This window comes from Rousettus aegyptiacus, unplaced genomic scaffold (genome assembly GCF_014176215.1).
Source record: "Rousettus aegyptiacus isolate mRouAeg1 unplaced genomic scaffold, mRouAeg1.p scaffold_m13_p_8, whole genome shotgun sequence".
Classification (NCBI taxonomy): Eukaryota; Metazoa; Chordata; class Mammalia; order Chiroptera; family Pteropodidae; genus Rousettus; species Rousettus aegyptiacus.
The window spans coordinates 24,883,977-24,905,104 of NW_023416311.1; the positions used below are offsets into that span (position 1 = coordinate 24,883,977).

At 39.8% G+C, this 21,128-nt stretch overlaps 1 pseudogene; it reads left to right on the forward strand.

Annotated features, from left to right (window-relative positions):
* The first annotated feature begins 416 nt into the window (after window positions 1–416).
* Window positions 417–535, forward strand: LOC118607445 (annotated as a pseudogene).
* Window positions 536–21,128: the final 20,593 nt, after the last annotated feature.

Genomic DNA, 21,128 nt, shown 5'->3' on the forward strand with positions numbered 1-21,128 from the left:
AGATATATGTCAAAATTATCCTTACCCACCCTGAAGAGGCTGGCTCTGGTTTGCAATAATACCATTTGAAGAGTGTTGTAGCTTCCAAAGCAGTCTCATAGGACTCGACTCAACACAGCTTCACAACAAAGATTGGAAATGAGAAAGCTAGAACAACGTTTCCTTCATTCTAACAGGTATTACCAGAAAGTGGAACAGTGTTTGCCAAGGGCTGGAGTTGAGGGGTGGGCCGTGGAGCAGGGAGCTCTGTTTCACTGGATATAGAGTTTAAGGTTTGCAATATGAAAAAATTTTAGAGATCTGTTGCACAACATGGCACACATAGTTAGTACTGTTGTACTATACACTTAAAATGGTTAAGATAGTAAATTTTACATCACATGCTTTTTAACACAATAAAAAATAAGCAAAATGGGGTCTATGGTCATGTCACCCTGAACATTCTCGATCTTGTCTGATCTTAGAAGCTAAGCAGGGTCGGGTCTGATTAGTACTTGGATGGGAGACCACCTAAGAATACCAGGTGCTGTAGGCATTTAAACAAATGAGCAAACTTGGGTTTGGGGAAGTTAAATAACTTGACTGAGGTTACTCCATCAATCAGTGGATAGATCACAATCAGGATCAATGTCTCTTGAGGGCGGGCCCTGTGTTCTTCCAATTGTATAGACTATGCAATATATGCAGAAGAATTTTCCATCTCTTTCTGCACTATATATTTGGAGGAATTAAGACTGTTTTTGAGATAACAGATACTTAAATGATTTCAAATAATTCTTTTTTTTAATCCTCGTGTATGACATTGACTTTTCCAATCAATCGTTAAAATAAATCTCAAGGATTTGCTGGATTATTTGTGAAATGCAGCAGGGGCACTTCTACTTATCAGTAAGTAAACAGGTATAAATCGAAAGATGGAACAGGAGAGAACAAGCCTCCGCACCTGGCCACCATCCATATCTGTGATTTAACTTTTAAATGACAAACCAATAAGAATTAAGTAGCTGGAGAAGCTCCGATAGCACCCCATCAGAGCAGAAGACACACATGCTGCAGACTTGCCAGCGCAAAGAACACTTACCAAATATAGCAGACACCAGGTGAGATCTACAGATTGTAAAACTCCAGGTTGCTGCAATTGGGAAGACAAGAGTTTGGAGGAGGCTGCTTGTGAGCAATTCTTCCTGCCAGTCTCAGCTGAGTCAGCTGATTATCCTTTGAAATAGATCTTTTATTTGGTCTCTTTATATATATATGTATATATATATATATATATTTTTTACCATTTGAATTAACTTCTCCCAGGATCAGATACAGAAACGTTTATTGAGCACATACTACCAACATAGTGAGAGAAAATCTTAAAATACTCATTGCATTAGGTTGCCAGGGCTGCCATACACTGGGAGATTTAAACAACATTTATTTGCTCACATTTCCAGAGTCTACAAGTCCAAGATCAAAGTGCCGGCAGGTGTGGCTTCTCCTGAGGCCTCTTCCCTTGATTTACAGAGAGCCCACCTCTTGCTGTGACCTTGTATGGCCTTTCTTCTGTGTGCACACAGAGAGAACAAGCTCTAGTGTCTCTTCCTGTTCTTATAAGGACAGGAATCCAGTCCTGCTGGATTAGGGTCCCACCTTTAAACCTCATTTAACCCTAATCACCTCCTTATAGGCTCTATCTCTAAATATAGTCACATTGGGGGTTAGGGCTTCAATGTCTAAATTTTGGGGGTTTATAATTTAGTTTATAACATTTATTTTCGTGCTTTTCTTTTCTACCTTTAGTTGTCTATGCCTTACAGTAGTCATTCAAAGTAATCTGCATTGCCTTGAGACAAATTAGATTGTTTCAACAAAAACATAAATAGAATCTAAGATTAAAACTATAATTTTATAGAACAAAAATTTTAATTTGTGCATAGGAAAGTAGAGAGTGAGAGAGAGAGTGTGTGTGTGTGTGTGTGTGTGTGTGTGTGTAAACAGGATTGTTGAAAGCAAAAACTCTCTTGAGAATCAAAAAAAATATTACTTTCCAGGCTTTGAAGTACCTTTCTTAAGTAGTTACTATATGACATGTTCTGCCAAAATGAGGGGGTATTCGAAGAAAGAGGAATTTCTGGGATTCAAAACAAGAAAACTAACATCAGAGAGAAGTGAGTGTCTTGGCTGGATGCTAGTGAAGAGAGAACTCAGGAGGCAGCTGTGCAGCAGGCCCAGAGCATAATAGCTAATCCAACTGGAAGCAGTTTAGCAGAGCTGATTCCAGCATCAGGCTCACAGATGTGTGAAGTAGAAGTACCCAAAATGCCAAGTCACTTGCGCAGGTCCCCATCATGCTACACACTTGGAAAGCCACATAGATGCTCATGTTAAGAATATTTCACTGGATGACTTTGGTAGAAGAGCCCATATAGCCCCATAACTGCAACTTAAATAAACATGTTTTCCGAAATGTGAGAAAATCAGCAAATCAAACATTAATAAGTGTCTAATTAAATGTTTACAAAACTTAAAATGACAAATTAATCAACTGCAGCCTACTCAATCTTTAATGACATACATGCATATGTGTGTGTGTGTGTGTGTGTGTGTGTGTGTGTGTGTGTGTGTTTATTATGGGTGTGGGTACATTTTTATATATTGTAGGATGGAGCTTCTCAAAAGAAGTTTGTGCAGGGCTTACAAAGGTCTGAAAACAGTAGCCTACTAATGTAACAATCTCCGTGATCCCCAGGTTAAATGACAAGTTGGTATTATATCACAGGGCCCATGTCTTCTGAACAAGGCCTGGTGGTTGCCCATATCTTCAAGACCAGGTGAGCCGAAAGATTCTCAACTCCATTTTTATAATCCCTCTATCCCATGCTGTCTAGAAAACCTTCTTGACCAGAGTTCATCAGGGCCTAGATCAGAACAACCAGCAGGCGCAGGATACCCACAACCCCAGCAGAACTTGTAGTAGCTCTGAACCCCAAGAAAAGGGTGTTATCTCCACCACTGTTGGCAATGCTGGTCTGTAGAGGGACCATTTAATTCAGAGTATTTTCCTGCAGTGCTCACATCCAAGGAAAAGTACAAAGAGGCTATTTTGGACTATTTGGTGACTCATGGTCCTTAATATTTCAATGACAAAAGGAAATAAAATGTAGGCATAAAGGTTGACATTTTATAGAATGACAGCCTCCAAATATCTTAGAAGAATAGAAAGAATTATAGTCTGAGCCATTGGATTCAAAACCTTCACTGTCACCAAATGAATCAAACTATGTGATGCAGTCTTCTTGTCTCTACTCCTCTGCCAGCTTTGGGTCAGATGACTGGGATATGCAATGAATTGATGGGAGCACTAAATCGTTTCAATAGAAAATTGGTTGGGGCATAAATACAGTGCCTTCTACTTAAGGGCCCTGTAGGAGGCTTTGGTTACCTGTCTGCCAGCCACTCCCCTCAATGCATGCACGCGGACACATGTGCATGTGCGCGCGCACACACACACACACACACATACACACACATTTCCTCCCATGAGAGCAATGGTACACTGGGACCCTAAGGCAATCTGATCACTGGATAGAATTTATCTAAAATGACACCCTTTGTCCTTGAAAGTGTTTTTTTTACTGCATTCAGAATCATGCTTAAAATAAAACCTTAAGACTTTTGTCTGAAATTTCAGAGTATTGGGCTTCGAGAAGAGAAGACCAAGAATTTCAAAGTACTATAATTCTGCTTTGGGAAGAAATAGTTCCTGGCCTCTCTCCTCAGGTGCCATATGCCACATGCATTCAGATATTGACTTGCTCATCCATTCAACCAATATTTACTGAATCTGGCACTGGGGATGCCAAAATGAATACAGCAGAGTCCTTACCCCAGCTATAGTCATGACAGGACACAGTCATGGAACAGACGATAGAAAATGTTGAGCAACCTGGAAGCTCAGGACAAGGGAGGATAAGCTGGGTCTTGGATGATGAATAGGATTCATTCAGGTGGGAGGAAAGGGCAGAACACTAAAGCAGGGAAAGCAGGATGTGCACAAAGGCACTGAGCCATGGGGAAGGAGGGAAAGGTGTGAGGCCTGAATCCCCAGGTCTACAGAGGGTCAGTAGAGGACTGGAGTTAGAGGTGAAAGGAGGGTCTGGATCAGAAAAGCCCTGCCTGTGACCCCATTGTGCTATTCAGGTCCTGCTTCATAGATAATGGAAAGGCAGTGGAAGTCGTTGGGCAGAGAGTAATATAATTGTGGATCTACTTGATCTAGACCTAGATTTTAAATGTTACCTCTGCTTATGGTAGAAGGGACGGAGCTATGGAACTACTTGAGGTCTGTTATGAGAGTCTAGGAAGCATAGGATGAGGGTCTGGATCAAGACAATACCAGAACATGAAGAAAAATGAAATCGACTTCAGAGATTCGAAGGTAGACACTATATGACCTAGGGACTGGCCAAGGGATGGTGGGAGAAGCGTGACTCCACAAACACAATCAGGAGAGCAGCAGAGACACTGAGTGGCTGGTCCAACATCCCCACAGCTCTTACGTTAAACCACATGAAATTGCTGATATTGAGCTATAAACTGTCAATTTCACATGGTTCAACCTAATCACAAAAAGTAGGGCTAGTCCAACTATATGATATCCTTGAAAAGGCAAAACCATGGAGATGATAAAAAGATCAGTGGCAAAGGGATGAACAGGTAGAGTATAAAGGAGTTTTAGGGCAGTGAAACTACGCCGTATGATATTATAATAGCATAGACATGTAATTATACACTTGTCCATACCTACAGATTATATAATACTAGAGTGAATCCTCATGTAAACTTGTGGGCTTTTTGTGAAAATTACGTGTCGGTGTAGGTTCATTAATTATAACAAATGTACCACTCTTACACGGATGTTGATAGTGGTGCAAGTTATGCATGTGTGGGGACAGAGATTACATGGAAAATCTCTGCACTTTCTGCCCAATTTTGCTGTGAACCTAAAACTGCTCTAAAATACAGTCTATTAACTTTTTTATTTAAAAAAAAGTAAGATAAGGACCTGAATCTAATTTTATTAAATCCAAATATTTTTCTTTCCGCAGTGTTGCCCAAGACTGAACATTTCCCAAAGCACTTTAAACTCAGGAAGCCAGTTGCTAGCTCTCTTTAGTCACTCAAGAGTTTAGCCTTCAAAGGACGCAGCTCAGAAAGAACAATGTATTAAAGGTAGATAGACACCTTTCTGAGAGAAAGGAAAAATGAAAAGTCGATCTGAGCTTATAGACTTTGTAAAGACATGAATGTACAATTAGGTTTACTGCCTTACTTGTGCCTGCCCGCCATTGGTCCCCTGAGGACTGTGGGGCTATGATTCCCTCCATACCTTGACTTCATCTGACCTTCTCTTTGCTAGGGTCACTCATGCTTCATGAACCCACCATCCTAAACCATTACATCACACATAGCATTCAGGGTGGAAGCTTTACTGAAGCCACAACCAGACCAATAAAAATACAAAAGAGAGGGAGAGAGAGTGGCACCTACGATGACAGAAAGACAGAAGGCTGAAACAGACAGAGAGAGCAAGGAGCCAGAGGCAGAGCTGGCTCCCTTGTTTGCTCTGCTTCCATTCTCTGAAGTACTAATGATGAATACACTCAGTCTCTGCCCAGTGCCTGACTCCCTTCTGTCTCCCACCCATGCAGTGAGTCCATCTCCAAAGCTCCCACCTCCCACCCCTCCCAGCAAGGGAAGGGTACTCCCCTACTGACCCACCCATTCAGTGGTTCCACTTGCAGCTTTGCCTCCCATCATTCTATCCCACCCCCTGAGCCAACAGACCACACCCAACAGAGCTGGTCATGTCTCCAGCCTGAGCAATCTCCTGAGGGATATGGGAGGTGGCACATGAAGCTGGGTGGATTTTGTCTCTTTTTTCCCTCAGTTAATTTCAGGCCAGCCAAAGTCTGAGCAGGAGTCATTAAGCAGGCTGACAGGCTGACAAGATGACACAACTGGCTTCAACCCCAGGGTCTGCCAGTGAGCAGAAGGCAAAAGGAAGAAAGCCCGCAGATGGCCAAGTCTCCTGACCTCCCCTCGGTGAAGAAGTGCTCAGCCTGGACTTTGGCTTGAGCCACGGTCACCATCCTGTCTGTCCTGGGGACCTTAGTGCATGTTCCAGGGTTTTCGGCTGATCAGGAGGTGCACACAGGTGTGACGTTGGTGGCAAGACCTTGACCTTGACCGAAGGATATAATGACTCAGCTCCGTAAAAAGAGTGGTTTTGGCTGCTATATAATTCTTATTGGCCAGAATAGTTTTCATGTACCTAATTATATTGTAACATCCCAGAAGGAAGAAAAATTCACCTGTTCAGGAAAGGAGTAAAAAGAAAGTCAAGTGAGCAAGCAGCACAGGTGTTGAAGGGGATCCATGTCTCAGTCTGAGGCTGAAATGTGTCAATGGCTCTGTGGGATCTATGCCAGCAGTTGCCCTCTCTGTTTCTTGGTTCCTTCCTCTGATAATTCCTGTCTTTTCTGTCTCCTGAGGATGTGAGAAAGATACAGTAAGATAATGGGTATAGAAGTGCTTTGAAAAGGGCAATGCGCTATACCCAAGTACGTGGAGTTAGTCTAGCTGCACTAAATCACCCACCCAGGGTTCTTGGGAAGACTGAATGAGATAATGGATGTGGAAACCCCTTGTAAATTCTAAAACGTGAATTAGGTGAAGAATTATTAGTAGCAAGGCATGATTATCTATGTGGTTCCGATAACAACACCATTTTGCCACCTGCTGCCCAGACATTTCTGTAACTGCATGACTTTGCAAAGACATGAACTTTGCATGCTGGGGTTTGCCCAGCTGTAAAATGAGATCCCTCCAGGGACGACAAACACAGCCAGCTTGGGGATAGCCGGAGATGAAATGAGGAGGGGCAGGGCCACGGGCTTTGAGAGACCTGCTAAATGAAGGAGGGCTGGCTCGAGAACAGAATCAGCACCTGCATTCAGTGCAAGCTGCTTTGGAGGCAGATTTGGCTCAGTTGACAACCGTTACTACCACCTAATTATCTCCTTAAACCCTTTCTGCCTTTGAGCTAATTGTCTCCTTTAACCCTCTCAGCCACCCTGAGAAATCAGTTTTCTTGTTATTCCCATTTTACAAATGAAGAAACTGAGACTTGAAGACTATGCCCAAAGTCACATGGCTTTGAATGCGCAGCAAACAGGATTTACTAGCACACTGCCGTGACTGCACAGCCCCCGCTTTTACAGTGGTGACAGGCTGATTTATAACCACCATAAAAGCTACAGTTGTTGAGGCATCGCTTTTCACGTATTCTCATGAATGGGTGAGTTTTCATCATGCAGAGAGTGTAAGTCTGGGCCAAACCAGCCACTCTGGGATTATTGCAGAAGTATGAAGGGCTAAGCCACATGGAGGTTTAAACACCATGAAGGGGGTGAAAATGCAGAGTCCTGGGCCCTATTCTGGAGCTTTAGATTCAGTGGATTCAGGGAGGATGTCACTTTTGAAACTACTCCAGAAAAATGGATGGGCTTCTCACTGAGAATCACTACCACAAGGCAATGTTGAGAGCCTATCAGAGGTTGAATGTACAAGTGCAGTGATTGTTTGATTTTATGGGACAGGTTAGCCATGATTAAGTTCCAAGTGGCTCCTACTCTTTAAAGAGGATACTGGTTTGGCCAGTCTCATTCCTTCTTTGTCCTTGTCAGACAGCCTTTGATTCTCATCCTGAGGAAAGCAGGAGCAATGAGGGGCAGTAAAAGGTGGAGAGGTTCAGTAAGAGAGATTTTGTTTTGAAAAGAAGGCTGAGGAGGGAGATAAACACAATGTGCTGGAATCATAGGTCTTTCCAGTATATCATCATCATAGAAGAGAAATGAGTTTTTTCAAAATCATTCTTTGTTGTGTGAGCCATCTGGGTCTGAATGATGTGGACGATCACGTTGGCATCCTTACACAGCTTTATAAGTGTTAGGCCCTAGGTACACAGTTCTGGAGCCACACCTGGACAGGTACCACTGCTTAGCACACTCATAGAAAAATAACTAAAATAACCCCAAAAGGCAAAGCCTCGTCTTCAACTGGCATTCCAAACCAGCCACAGTCAAGCTCTAAGCTACCTGCCCCCATGCCAGAGGATAACTCCTGAATCCCATCTCCTGAGGCAGCTAGCTTCTCCATCTTCAAATACCTCCTGGCCTACTCCTCTCATTACTCAGAGCCAGCTATGATTTATGGCCCCCAAAGCCTTCCCTGATCTGTCTAGCTATTAAAAATTTCTCCCTTGAACTCACTGTCTGCCCCACTACTAAGCTCTTATGCAATAAAGTACACAAGCCAGGATTGGGTTCGGAAGCTGAACTCTGTCTTCTCAGGTATGTGTTAAGACCCTCAAAGACCTGGACCAAGGAGAAGCCTGTTCTGCAACCATAACCCCCAAACCTATTTGATCCTCAGAATTACCTGGGAGTTTGGAAACAGATGACCAGGTCCCAGCCCTGACTTGCAGCATCCGAATTTCAGAGATAGGAGCCCAGGAATCTATTTTTAAACAGTTCCCTGGGTGATTCTGCTGAATAGTCATAATGGAGAATTGTTGCCCTCCAACATCTATTTAGTACAATGTGAAACACCAGGACCATTTCTTAGACTATTTGTTTCTTAGTGATTGACCAGCAGCAACTCATATTTCCCCAGGCCAGTCACACCTGCCTTAGAGTTGGAATTGTGGTGCCACCAGCCAAGGCTCTGGAAGCCAAGGAGAGCTCACCCATCCTGAGAAGAACCCCTCCGCATCCTACCCCGGGCAGTGTGCTCAGTGCACATGAGGTGTCTACATGAGCTCATGGTTGCCCACCTTTTTGGAGGCTGTGGGATGGTCTTCCCCATATTATTCTCAGCAAGGCTGTGTAGCAGCCCATTCACCATGGGGCTTCCACTGGCCCTGCAGAACGAATTGTGTAATTCAGCACCGGGGTTGCTATTGGATGAGCATGCCACTCATTCTCAGAAGCCATTATAGCAAGGTCTGCTACAGCTTTCTCTGCCTTGCATGCTAAGTCAAGGATAGCTGCTCCATATGGCAATGCATAATTTACAACACAATTTACTTCCTGATTATATAGCCTGTTCCATACAAAGCTTCCATTTGCATATTTATTAATTTACAAAATTAATGCCATTTTCTTAGTCCCTTACAGGGTGTGTTGCTGGTCCCTGTCTTTGAATTAATTTTAATCTAAGGTGGAAACATTTGTTAAGGGAGTTGGCTCAGGTCAAAATAAACAAATGCATGGTAACCAAATACTGGTAGGGCATGGGGAAGAGAGGGCGAACATTTACTGAAAGCCTAACTACGTTAGGCTCCAAGACAATTAATGGTGCAAAATTTGAGTCTCTAACAACATCCCTGTTATCACATACTGTTTGTTTTATAAATAAGGAAACTGAGACTCCGAGAGAGTCAGCAACTGGCCCATTGCCATGTAGCTAGTAAGTGGCAAAGCCTTGGATGGCCACAGAAGTCAAGATGCAGGGTTTTCATCTGCACTGATTTCCATAAGTGAAAACAAAAAATCCCTCTCCATAATTAATATTCTTTTTCAGAGAGAGTACTCAACATTCCAACTATTTCAATGCTTATGGATATTCTTGCTACATAACATAACACTTTAGACAGAAATGAAATAATTCATTGAGAATCTTACTCTACCTGTTATTCCCAACATCGGAGCAGACCTATCAAAAAAATGTTTTGGTCAACATTTCCACCTGATGGCACTGAAAAGATTTCAACAGGAAGGCACATCTATTTCCATTAAAAAAAAAAAAATTTTACCTTAATGCTCTCTGTCCTTCAAGCCACTAGCCTAAGCCTCTTTCCCTCCATTATCTTACTTCTTCAACAAATGGTTTTCTAAAATTCCTGTGTTCCTCACTTCCTCATTGATTCCTCAATCAGTGGCAATATGGTCTTCATCTCATCAACAACAACAACACAGTCACCGCCTCAGCCACCAACCTCCTTTCTACTTGTCTTTAGATCAGCTCTCTTCATGGCGTTTGTTACCTTAAACCACTCCTTCCTTGAAGCTTCCCTATTTCTATTTATTTCCACCACAGAATCAGTCCTGTTGCTCCCTCTTAAGCACTATTTCCTGCTTTGCCTATCTGGTTCCTCTTCCTCATCCTGCTTGGAGCGATTGCCATGACTTCCAAATCTGAATCTCTAACCCCCTACCTGAGGGATTCTTAATCATTTGACAACATTTGGCTGTCAACCAGACACATCTCTGTAAATATAGGCACAGCGAACTTAGCATCTCTAAAACCCTTCTCCCTTCCCCTGAAAACCTTTGTTATCCTCTATTTCAACTATCTTGGTATATCGCAACATATACTTATTCCTCACAACTCAAGACTTTTGATCTTTTGAACTATCCCTTTACCCTTTCTCCCCCACATTCAATTGATTAAAAAATATTATTAAGTTTTCCAAATGTATTTCTGAAATCTGCCTCTGAAGTAACTTCCAATTCTATCCTCTGATTTCATCCCTCCCAAAATGCCCCAAGTAATCTCTTCACTGTGTTGTTGCAAGGGGTTCTTTAGACTTTTTGCTTCTGGTATTTCCAACCTCCAGTTTATTCTCCACACCTATATCACTAATGTTTTTGAAACACAACACTAATCATGTAACCATTTTGCTTGACATTTTCTCTAATAACTCCCCTGTATCCTTGATTGGATGTAACCACCTCTGGATTGTGTAGTAAAATTCATACTCCCTGAGGGCAAAGAATGAATCTGCTTGTTCCCATAGCTCCTAGAACATTATAGATACTCAAAAAAAAAATGCTTGTTGAAAGAATGAATATCAGTTCCCATTATTTGAGAGACATCTAATTCTAGTTTTATCTCCCATACTCTTTCCTTAGACCACATTTAGCTATCTCTAACATCTACTAATTATGTCCTATGCTTTGTTGTAACTCTTGACTTTTGCACATGCATTCCCATGTGGTGGGATATATCTCCTATACAATTCACTTGGCACATTCCTCCTTCATTCAATTTTGCCATTACCACCTATGTGAAAGTTTCTCTGATGCTCTTGTGATGAGGTAATCATTTCTCCTTGGAACCATCCTTTCATTCACTCCCAGGATAGAGGGAGAACGAAAAATATAAGTAAGCTAAGAATCACTATCCAAAAATCCATGACCAAACATGAACCATGGCTTAAGCCATCCTCAGGATATGAAGAAAAAGTTCAGGCCAAGGAACACTTTATTTTTGTTTAAAATTGATATTCTCAAACACTGGTGTAGCCACTAGATAAATTGAATCAGATGGTTTCTGTGTCATAGGATGTTTTTGCCCAAAGTGAACAAAGACCCAAGGCCCAGTGGCCAACTTGGTCTGCTTCCTGTAGGCTCTCAAGTTGATCCATGCTGAGGATGAACTGAGGCAAACACAAATGAAGAAGAATGCTGCTAGATTGGGAATATTTCTGCACAATGCAGCTGGCCTAAGTATTCACACCAGGCCGTGCTTTGTCCTTGAGCTCCATTTTACTTGGCACCTATCTTTCCAAAGAAGGATAATGGCAAGATGAAGACTATCTTTACCTCTATCCAAGTTGAAAGACAACTTAAATGTAGGGTCCCTAGAGCCAAACATGAAGCAAAGAAGAGAGAATCCTGAAAATGTAAAATTTAAATTGAGAAAACGTCTTGAGACGTTAAGCTTTACTCTTATCCTTGACACCCACACCTCCGTGCATCTGTCTCTTCATTCAGCAAATATTTCCTGAGAATTCATTATCTGGCTCACTCTGTGCCTCAATCTTTCCCTTTGACCCAGGCCAGCAAAGATGATGAAGTCTTGAGCTCCCCCTAGAGGCTAATAGTAATTGCAAGGAAGGGAAAGCAATGAGACACCCGCCAACATAAATTACAGTTATTAGATCCTTCCCTAAGAGAAGGAACAGCGAGATGCACAAGGACACTTAGAAGTGAAGGAAGCACCCCCAGTGCCATCAGCCCAGGAGGTTTGTTCACAATCCATTCTGTAGGCAGAAAGGTGTTGTAAAGATATTTTAGTAAAACAAGTAATTAGAGCTGTGAATTGTGAATTTCAGCCTTTGAAAACAGACTGGAGGAAGGCAGAAAAGATATTGCCCTCTTCTGAGCGTTTGCTTTCTGCTGTGGTATGCAGTGTTTTTAACACATAAATCATAATTCAAATGCTACTGCTTTTAATCCCCACAATGAAACTGTAGGCCAGGTATTATTTTCCTCATTTTGCAGTTGAGAAAATCAAGGTACCAATTTTAAACTAAAAATAGGTGTGATCTGGAATTTATACCCTAAATTATTAACTCCAAAGCCCACATCCTTTGTACTTAACGCATTGCCTTAAAGAGGAGAGAAGTCTTAGCTGTAGCCACTCCTCAGGATTGTGCAATCTGTGTTTGACAAACCAACAGAGACGACTCTCATTGTCTTAATTTTCATCCTGGTATCTGTGTGCCAAGAGCGCGCGCTCTCTCTCTCTCTCTCTATATATATATATAGATATATAGACATATCTATCTATCTATCTATCTATCTATCTATATCTATATATATAGATAAATATAGATACAGATATATTTATATATCTCTATATATAGATATATAGAGAGAGATATAGATATAGATATAGATATATCTTTATATATCTCTCTATATATACATATATAGATACTCATACACACACACACACACACACACGCACACTACTTGGTCTTTACAACAAAGCTGCGGAGTATTATTATTATCATCTCCTTTCCAAAATGTTGGGTCATAGATAGGAAGTAATGGACATGGATTTGACACAAGAGAGCACCTAGAGCAGGGTCGACAAGTATTTACTTTAAAGAGCCTTGACCAAGTGAACTGGACAAAAAAACAGAAACTCATGGACATGGACAATAGACTAGTGGTTACCAGAGGGTAGGGGATGGAGGGAGGGAGAAGGTAAATCGGGTAAGGCAGTTCAAATATGTGGTGACAGAAAGAAATCTAACTATGGGAGGTGAACACAGTGTCTATATATATATATATATGACTTATCGTTAAAGTGTATAGCTGAAACTTACTGGATTTCGTTAACCAATGTCACCATAAAAATAATAAATAAATAAATAAATAAATAAATAAATAGATAAACAAACAAGCAAATAAATAAAAAGAGCTCTGAGTAGTAGTGGGAAAGCAGTTACAAACAATACATAAACAATGGGCATGGTTGTGCTCCAATAAAACTTTATTTATAAAAACAGGCAGAGGGCTAGCAACCTCTGTGCTAGACTCTTCTTTGTTTGTTTAAGAGATAGCATAGAGGAGCATGGATCCAGAAGAGCCTCATAAGTAGTTGACTCAGATATTTCAGGCATGGACACTTGATGTTCAAAGGCATGAAGGTGCAAATGTGTTCGGAAGTGGTGAATATCAGGTAGAGGTGGCCCAACCTAGACAGATGACTGCTTTGCTGAGGGAGGAACAGAACTGCAAGGTAAATGAGCCACATAGGGAGGACACTGTAAACCATACTAAGGAGTAACAAAGGTCCAAAGATCAACATATTTTAAATAGGGAGGTGACGTGGTTATCTTAGAAAGATGGGCTGAGGCAAGAGCAAGGAATCTTGAGATTACAGTTGGGAAGGCCAGTTGTGAAGCATCACAACCATTCAGTAAAGAGTTAACTGTGCTGTCAAATGTCCATTGAAAAATGAATGGTCTATGCATACAATGGGATATTATTCAGCCTTAAAGGGAAAGGGAATTCTGACACATGCCACAACATGGATGAATTTTAGGGACATTATGCTAAGTGAAATGAACCAGTCCCAAAAAGACAAATATTGAATAATTCCACTTATACTCTGGGGGGAAGGGGTAAACCATGAATTGTTTAATGGATACAGAATTTCAGTTTTACAAGGTAAAAAATGTTCTGGAGATCTGTTGCACAGCAATGTGAACATACTTAATACCGTTGAATTGTACACTTAAAAATGGTTAATATAGTGAATTTCGTGGGGGTTTTGTGTGTGTGTGTGTGTGTGTTTACAATTAAAATTAAATAAAAGAGCTAATGGAGTTGTAAACTAAGGCATTATCAGGGGGAAAGTGAGGAGGGGAAGATGTGAGAGGGTCTGGAAAGACAAAAGTGGGTAATTCAGCAGCAAGCAGGCACACACACTCTTTCAGATGCAGCACTGGGTCTCCTGCTGACCTGGCTCCCTTGCTTCTTCTTCCTCCTCATTCCTGCCTCACAACATCATTAGGCTCCCATCACCGTGAATATTATCTTAACACTCTGGCCAGGGCCGTCAGTCATGGAGCTGGGCTCCTCTCACCCCAGTCCACTCGGTGTGATATCTCTTGCCATATGGTGGGCCACCCTGTTCATTCATCATGCTTCCTGAAAAGTCCCTTAATTACATTATGTTCACAATCCATAAAACATAATTAAAATATGTAAATCCATTATATTCTTTAATGAGCACATTGAGACCTCAAAATTTTAAATTAGATATAAAATTGATGTGGACCTACTACTATTGATTACTCATGGTAATAAATCACCCTCAATTTGAATTGAGATGGCTTTCCTCCTCCCACTGGATTTTTTTTCCTCTCTTAGCATTTCTTATGACTATTTGAAATTTTAAAAATGGCAGTGCCTGACTTGCTGTAATGACAGTATGAGTAGTAAAAGCAATAATTGATGTTTGAATTGGTGCTCTGGAACTCGCAGAGGGCTTGCACAAAACATTTTCTAATTTATGCTTCAGCAATATTTTCGTTTTCATTTCAACATAAAATACCAATTTTTCATTCCTATGGAAAATATCAGAAGCATCACCAGGCCTTGTCTCTCCCTATACTCATTTGCTGCTCATCCCCTAGCCTCATCTCATACTCCCACTCAAATGTGTCAATGACTATTTGCCGAATACCCTGTGTTGCTACATGCCTTCACATCTCTGCACAAGCTGGTTTCTCTCTGTGGTGAGTGTCCTTTTCTTATCTGTTGGTGAAATTCGAACAAATTTTCAAGCCCAGTTCAAGGATCTCCTTTCCCAAGCAACCCTGACAATGCTAGTGGCTTTTTCTTAAGGTCTGTAGCACTACTCTACTTTCTAAGAATGCCTTCCATGGGTACCATTTTTACACGTGCTGTCATTTTTTTCATTGGACCCACATAATGGCCATGCAAAATAATCTTTAATGGTATCACCCTCATTTTATAGGCCATATGCTTGTAACTCTCAAAAAACTTGATTGATTTGTCCAAGGCCTTGCAGCCTATAGGCAGGCCTTTGCCAGGACCCACACACTCAAATGCCTGGGCCTTGCTCTCTGATATAGGAGCTCCCTCTTTCTTGTGAATCTTTTTCCAAGAGCCTCTCTCTCACCACTCTCACACATCTGCTATCAATATGCTACAGAAGCTTTAATAAAGTACATTTTTCTCCTTTTGATCCAGTTTCTTCCTGCCATAGCCTGAAGGTTTACTTTTATTTTCCCAAGCTTATAGTTGGTTCCACAGTTCAAGCTAAAAGTTAAGCACAGAAGTTTAGATCCACACAAAGCCTGAGCTTGACTCCAATTTGCTCACTTACTAAATGTGTGCCATTGGCCAATTTGTTGAGCCTTCAGTCTTCGTACTTTCATCTCTAAATGTAAATAAACAGTAGTAATGACCTCAAAGCTTGGAGCATTCTGTAAAACAAACCATGTAAAATGCCTGCCTCTTAGTCAGGTGATCACTGATTGTTAGCTTTAATAATTATTACCCGAATCATCCTTATCAGTATTCATAACCTAGGGAATCCTCTCTCTTTGTAGATAGGGCTTTGCTCCAGAATTTTCTTTTAAACATTTTCTATACCAATAGGCAGCAGAGGGAGCCAAGATGGCTACCCACCAAGAGAAGTTCTTTCCCCTAAATACTAGAGATGTATTTTACTGGAATATATCTGGAAGAGGCCCAAGAGATTAATTTGAAAGTCTAAATACTTGTTTTACAAGGTTAAAAATCTGAATCTCAGGAAGGTAAAATGATTCTCTCATTCTTCTTCTTTCCTTTTTTTTTCTGATAAACATCTATTAATTGCCTAACATGTATTAATTGGATACAGTCTAAGTACCCAAGTAAGCCAAGAAAAGCCTATTTAATCCAAAATATCTGAAGTACGATCATAATAAGTTACCATCTTGATCATCGTTGTATCTCCAGTGCCCCCCATGGGATCTGGCACACAGTACAAACTCAATAAATATTCATTGAATAATGGCACAATTACCATTCCTATTACATCTAATTTCTCATAATAACATTATTTCTTTGAAACAAATTCCAACTTAAGTTACCAAAGTTGCACCTTAGAAATGTGTTTCTAGACTGTTAGAGTTTATCAGAATCATCTGAAGCATTTATTAAATCATAGATGGCTGGCTGGGCCCTACCTCCAGAGTTTCTAAGTCAGTAGGTCTAGGGTGGGGGCCAGAAATTTGCATTTTTTACATCACATGTTCCTAGGTGATGCCGATGCTGCTGAACCAGGAACTACACATAAGTCTCAAGGCTGGATGGAAAGAGCTTGGATTCCCCAATCACTTCATTGAAGACACCTACCAAACACCTAACACGGACCATGAGTGTGAAACCAATTTAATAATGTTAAATCTCTGATAGCCAGTGTTTGTCCACTGCAGAAACAAGAATTACCTAACTTACACATAATAAAAGGTAGTTATTTCTATGAAGAAGAGAAAGGTATAATATGCTTAGTCCTCTAATTATTATTCCTTGACTTAAAATACAAGACTCTGTATATCCTAACCTTCTTCTCCCCAATACTCTCTAAACTCTAGATCCACCATGTTTTAGGAAGTACATGGAGGAAATAGGCCAAAGGTGAAGTCACTCCAACAGGCCAAAAGAGAGCTTTCTAAAAGTTTAGGTATAAAATCAGATTATAGTGAACCCAGTAACTCATTCATTATTTAAGAAATACTTGCTGTGTTCCAACTGTGGATAGGCACTGTTCTAGGAAACATAGATATATTGATGAACAAGATAGCTGAAGGTTCAGAGCAAAGACATAAAGGATTGTCCTTAGGGTACTGACTGGCTCTCATATAGAAACAAGATATAACCATGATCTAAATGAATGGGTTAACAATTTCAAGACATTAGCATTCTACTTTCAACCAAGAGGGGTAGTTGTTGGTCAGTGTGGTAAAGATTCAGGGAGGCATCATTTATCTAGGACAGACAGAATGCTAAGCCCCTTTTTATTAGTGAGAAGTGTTCCTCAAGCTGTCTTAACTGATAAACCATCTCCTATGCACCTATACACAGGGGCACAGGTGCTGATTTGCTGATGCAAATACCCCATCTTTACTGTTAGTTAGATTTGCCAACAGGAAGTAACACAAGCTTTCTGGTTATATATCAGTCTGTCAAGAGTTCAGCTAATGTGAGTTGCTCTAAAGATCAAATCCCTTCATAGTACAATGTCAAAAATAGAGTTCCTAGGCTTGTTCGGCCCAAAGGGCAATTTCATAGGCCATCAACCCATGTGAAACCTCATGACACCTAGTCAGCCACAATTCCCTGGTGACTTTTTACCTTTACCACATGCCTTCTTTTAAACATGAAGCCAAATTGGTTGCAGTTTGTTCTTTTTAGACTTTGTGTGCTCATCTCTCTGCCTACAGTTGTCAATCTGGTAAACTACATTTTCCTCAAAATCCAGTTCAAATATCCCTACTTTGTGATGACTCTTCATGTTAAGTGTCTTTTAAATTTTCACTGTACTTCGGATATGCCTTTGTTTCTAATGACTTATTACATGCCTATTGAATGCAGGCCTTAAGTTTGCTATTCTATATTTAATCTTGATAGAAACTGATAGATGTTGTTACTTATGTATTACAACTTAATATGATCAATTTAAGCCTCAGAAAATATAATCTCAAGATCACACAGTTACTGTGTTTCTTGTGCTAGGATTGACTCTAATTGGGATGTGTCAATCACAAAGTTCACCCTTATAGTCATAGCTCTCTATTATTTATTTCTCCATTAGACTTTGAGGTTCTATAGGAACTATGACTTTTTATTCACACCCACACATGCCATGTGTGTGTTGAATAAACAAGTGGATGGATGGATAAATGAATGACAGAGATATAGTCATGTAAAATAGATTTAATACAAATATTTTATTTCACTTTCCTGCCTTACTTAACTGGTTTCATCTGTTCTTCCTCTCTATTCCATATAAAAGATTCCACTGAGATATTCATGGCAAGACCTCTTGGTCCAATTAGGGGAATTGTCCAACCACACAATGCTGATTTCATGCAACTTAAATGGCCTGGTCATTTAGCTTACCTCTCTCATTTATATTGCAGTAAGAATCCAAGATGTGCTTATTTAAGAGACAGAAGGAGACAGCCTCTAATCTACACATGATTTCTTCTCAACTACTCTCTCTAGAATGGCAGATGGTTCACAGGCCCATCCTGTGAATGTTATGATACTTAATGTATAAGAAGGGTCTAGTGGGGGAGGAGAAATGAAGATGAGATCAGGGACAATTACGATTTGTTTATAGTTCAAATCCCATTTACAGGAGGAGTTATAGCTCAAAAATGGAGGGTGGAGTGAGATGGGGAGAAAGTCAGTTAAGAATAAGATAAAATCTGGAGGATTAGGCAAATATAGTTAACTGACAGTAGAGAGTTTCTTTCATGCAGGTACAGACTGTTTTCTCCTAATCTGCTTATTTAAATATCAAGGCTTCTCTAAGGCACTCTTCATTTCTTGCATGAAAATTTCAGTTAAGTAAAATTATTATTAATTTTTAAGAACAAATATGACAAATTATTAATGTCCTTAATAGTTAATTACCTTCTACAGATCAGATTAATAATTCTTAAAAAATAGATCTTCCCATCAAACAAATAAAAAAAAAATGAAGAAATTCTTAGTAAACTTTTAAAACAATGTACAGCTACATCAGAAATGGAAAACAAAATTATAATAAAGTAAGAGGCCATTATTCTTGCAAATTGGCAAAGATATAAAAATGATGATTCAAACTTTATAAAATATAAAATGCACTGTTCATCCTCATATACTGCTGGTGAGGCTATCAGTTCATTCTATCCTTTCACAAATATCTTTCTTAAAGAATATAAAAAACAGATAAACATTATTCCTAATTTTAGCTCTGAAAATTCTATCTTAAAAAAAATAATTCAAGATGTGAGAGGGAGGGAAAGTTTATACAAAAAGATATTCATCACAGTCTTGTTATTAACAAGGCAAAAGCAGGAACAAATCAAATGCTTCCTGAATCTGGAAGTATGGTTTGGTCCTAGTACAAGCCTATAACAAAATATTGTCTTTCACCTATTACGTTTGTTTATATATGGACATAGGATAAAGAACCATGTATATTTTCTTCTAGTGTGGTGTGTGTGTGTGTGTGTGTGTGTGTGTGTGTGTGTGTGTGTGTTCTTAATTATTCCATTTAACCCTTTATTCTATATGGAATGTATTTCCATATGGGATATGAAGAATCAGAAGCATTTGGGCAAATAATTTAATTTCTCTAGACTTAGTTAATTGGCCCATAAAAAGCAAAAATGATCACACTTATCTTACAGATTGGTTGTAAATCTGCAGTGAGTTTGTGCATATAGAAATAGTTAGCATTGCTTCAATTGGCAAGTGGGCCCAGGGGTGAAGTTATGATGGGTAATCACTCCATCTTCTGGATTCAGACAAAGAATAAGAACTGGAATAGCCAGGGAAAGCTTTCTGGAAAAGACAACCATGAATCAAAAATTAAAAAATAAGAACAAAGAAACTCCTACTTGCAGCCATGACAGTATAACAAGGACTAGAGTTCCAATCTAGCCTGGACATTCAATAAAATGAACCAGGAGTTTTCTGAAATTGAAGAATAGGCAGCACAGAGCAGCAATCTTGGAAATTAATTAAATTAAATTAAATTAAATTAAATTAAATTAAATTAAATTAAATTAAATTAAATTAAATGTCCCAACTCATAACCTACAGAGAAGTTCATTGGCTAAGCACATGGAGGGGGACAAAACAAAGCCTAGTGGTCTCACAGAACTGAGGAGAGTGTAGAGTCTAGGCTGAAGGGCAGGAAAATAGAATTTGCATGGAAGGGTAATAGAGAAGAGAAAACAAAGACAGATCAAGAGGTCAGCAAAGGACTATTCTGTGTCTTTGGCTAAATACTAATTCGTGTGTGTATGTGAGGAAACTAACCAGGCTAGAAAAGAACTTTTGGAAAGTAGGCAGAATACCTCCCAGAAATCACAAGGGCTAGATGTAATTCACGTTTCCACCATACAGTGAAAAGATCCAACATATCGAGCACAGAGTCTAGTCCTTAAAATTGTATTACCTCACTAGTAGGGCACTAGATTGAATGTGTGTGTTCCACCAGAGTTCATATGTTGAAATCTAATGCCCGATATGATGGTATTTGGGTGGAGCCTTCAGAAGATAATGAGGTCATGTGAGTGAAGCCTTCATGAAAGAAATTAGTGCTCTTAAAAGAAGACCCCAGAGAACTCTCTCATCCCTTCCACCATATGAGGACACAATGAGAAGATGGCCATCTGTGAACCAGGAAGAAGATCTTTACCAGACACTGAATCAACTGGCACCTTAATCTTAGACTTCCCAGCTTCCAGAACTGTGAGAAGTGAATATTTGTTGTTTAAACCACTCAGAATATGTTAATTTTGTTATAGCAGCCTGGACTAAACATGAGCTCAAAGTATGCTACACTAAAGGTTATTCTAACCCTGCCTTAGAAAAAGCATTTTAGAACTAAAAAGAAATAAGTCCAATGCTCAAAAGTCAATTATATTTTTATAAATAGTAATGAACAATTAGACATAAAATTTAAAAGGTGGAGAATTTACAATAATACCAAAATAAGAGACATATTCAGGTATAAATCTAATAAAATATTACGGTATCTGA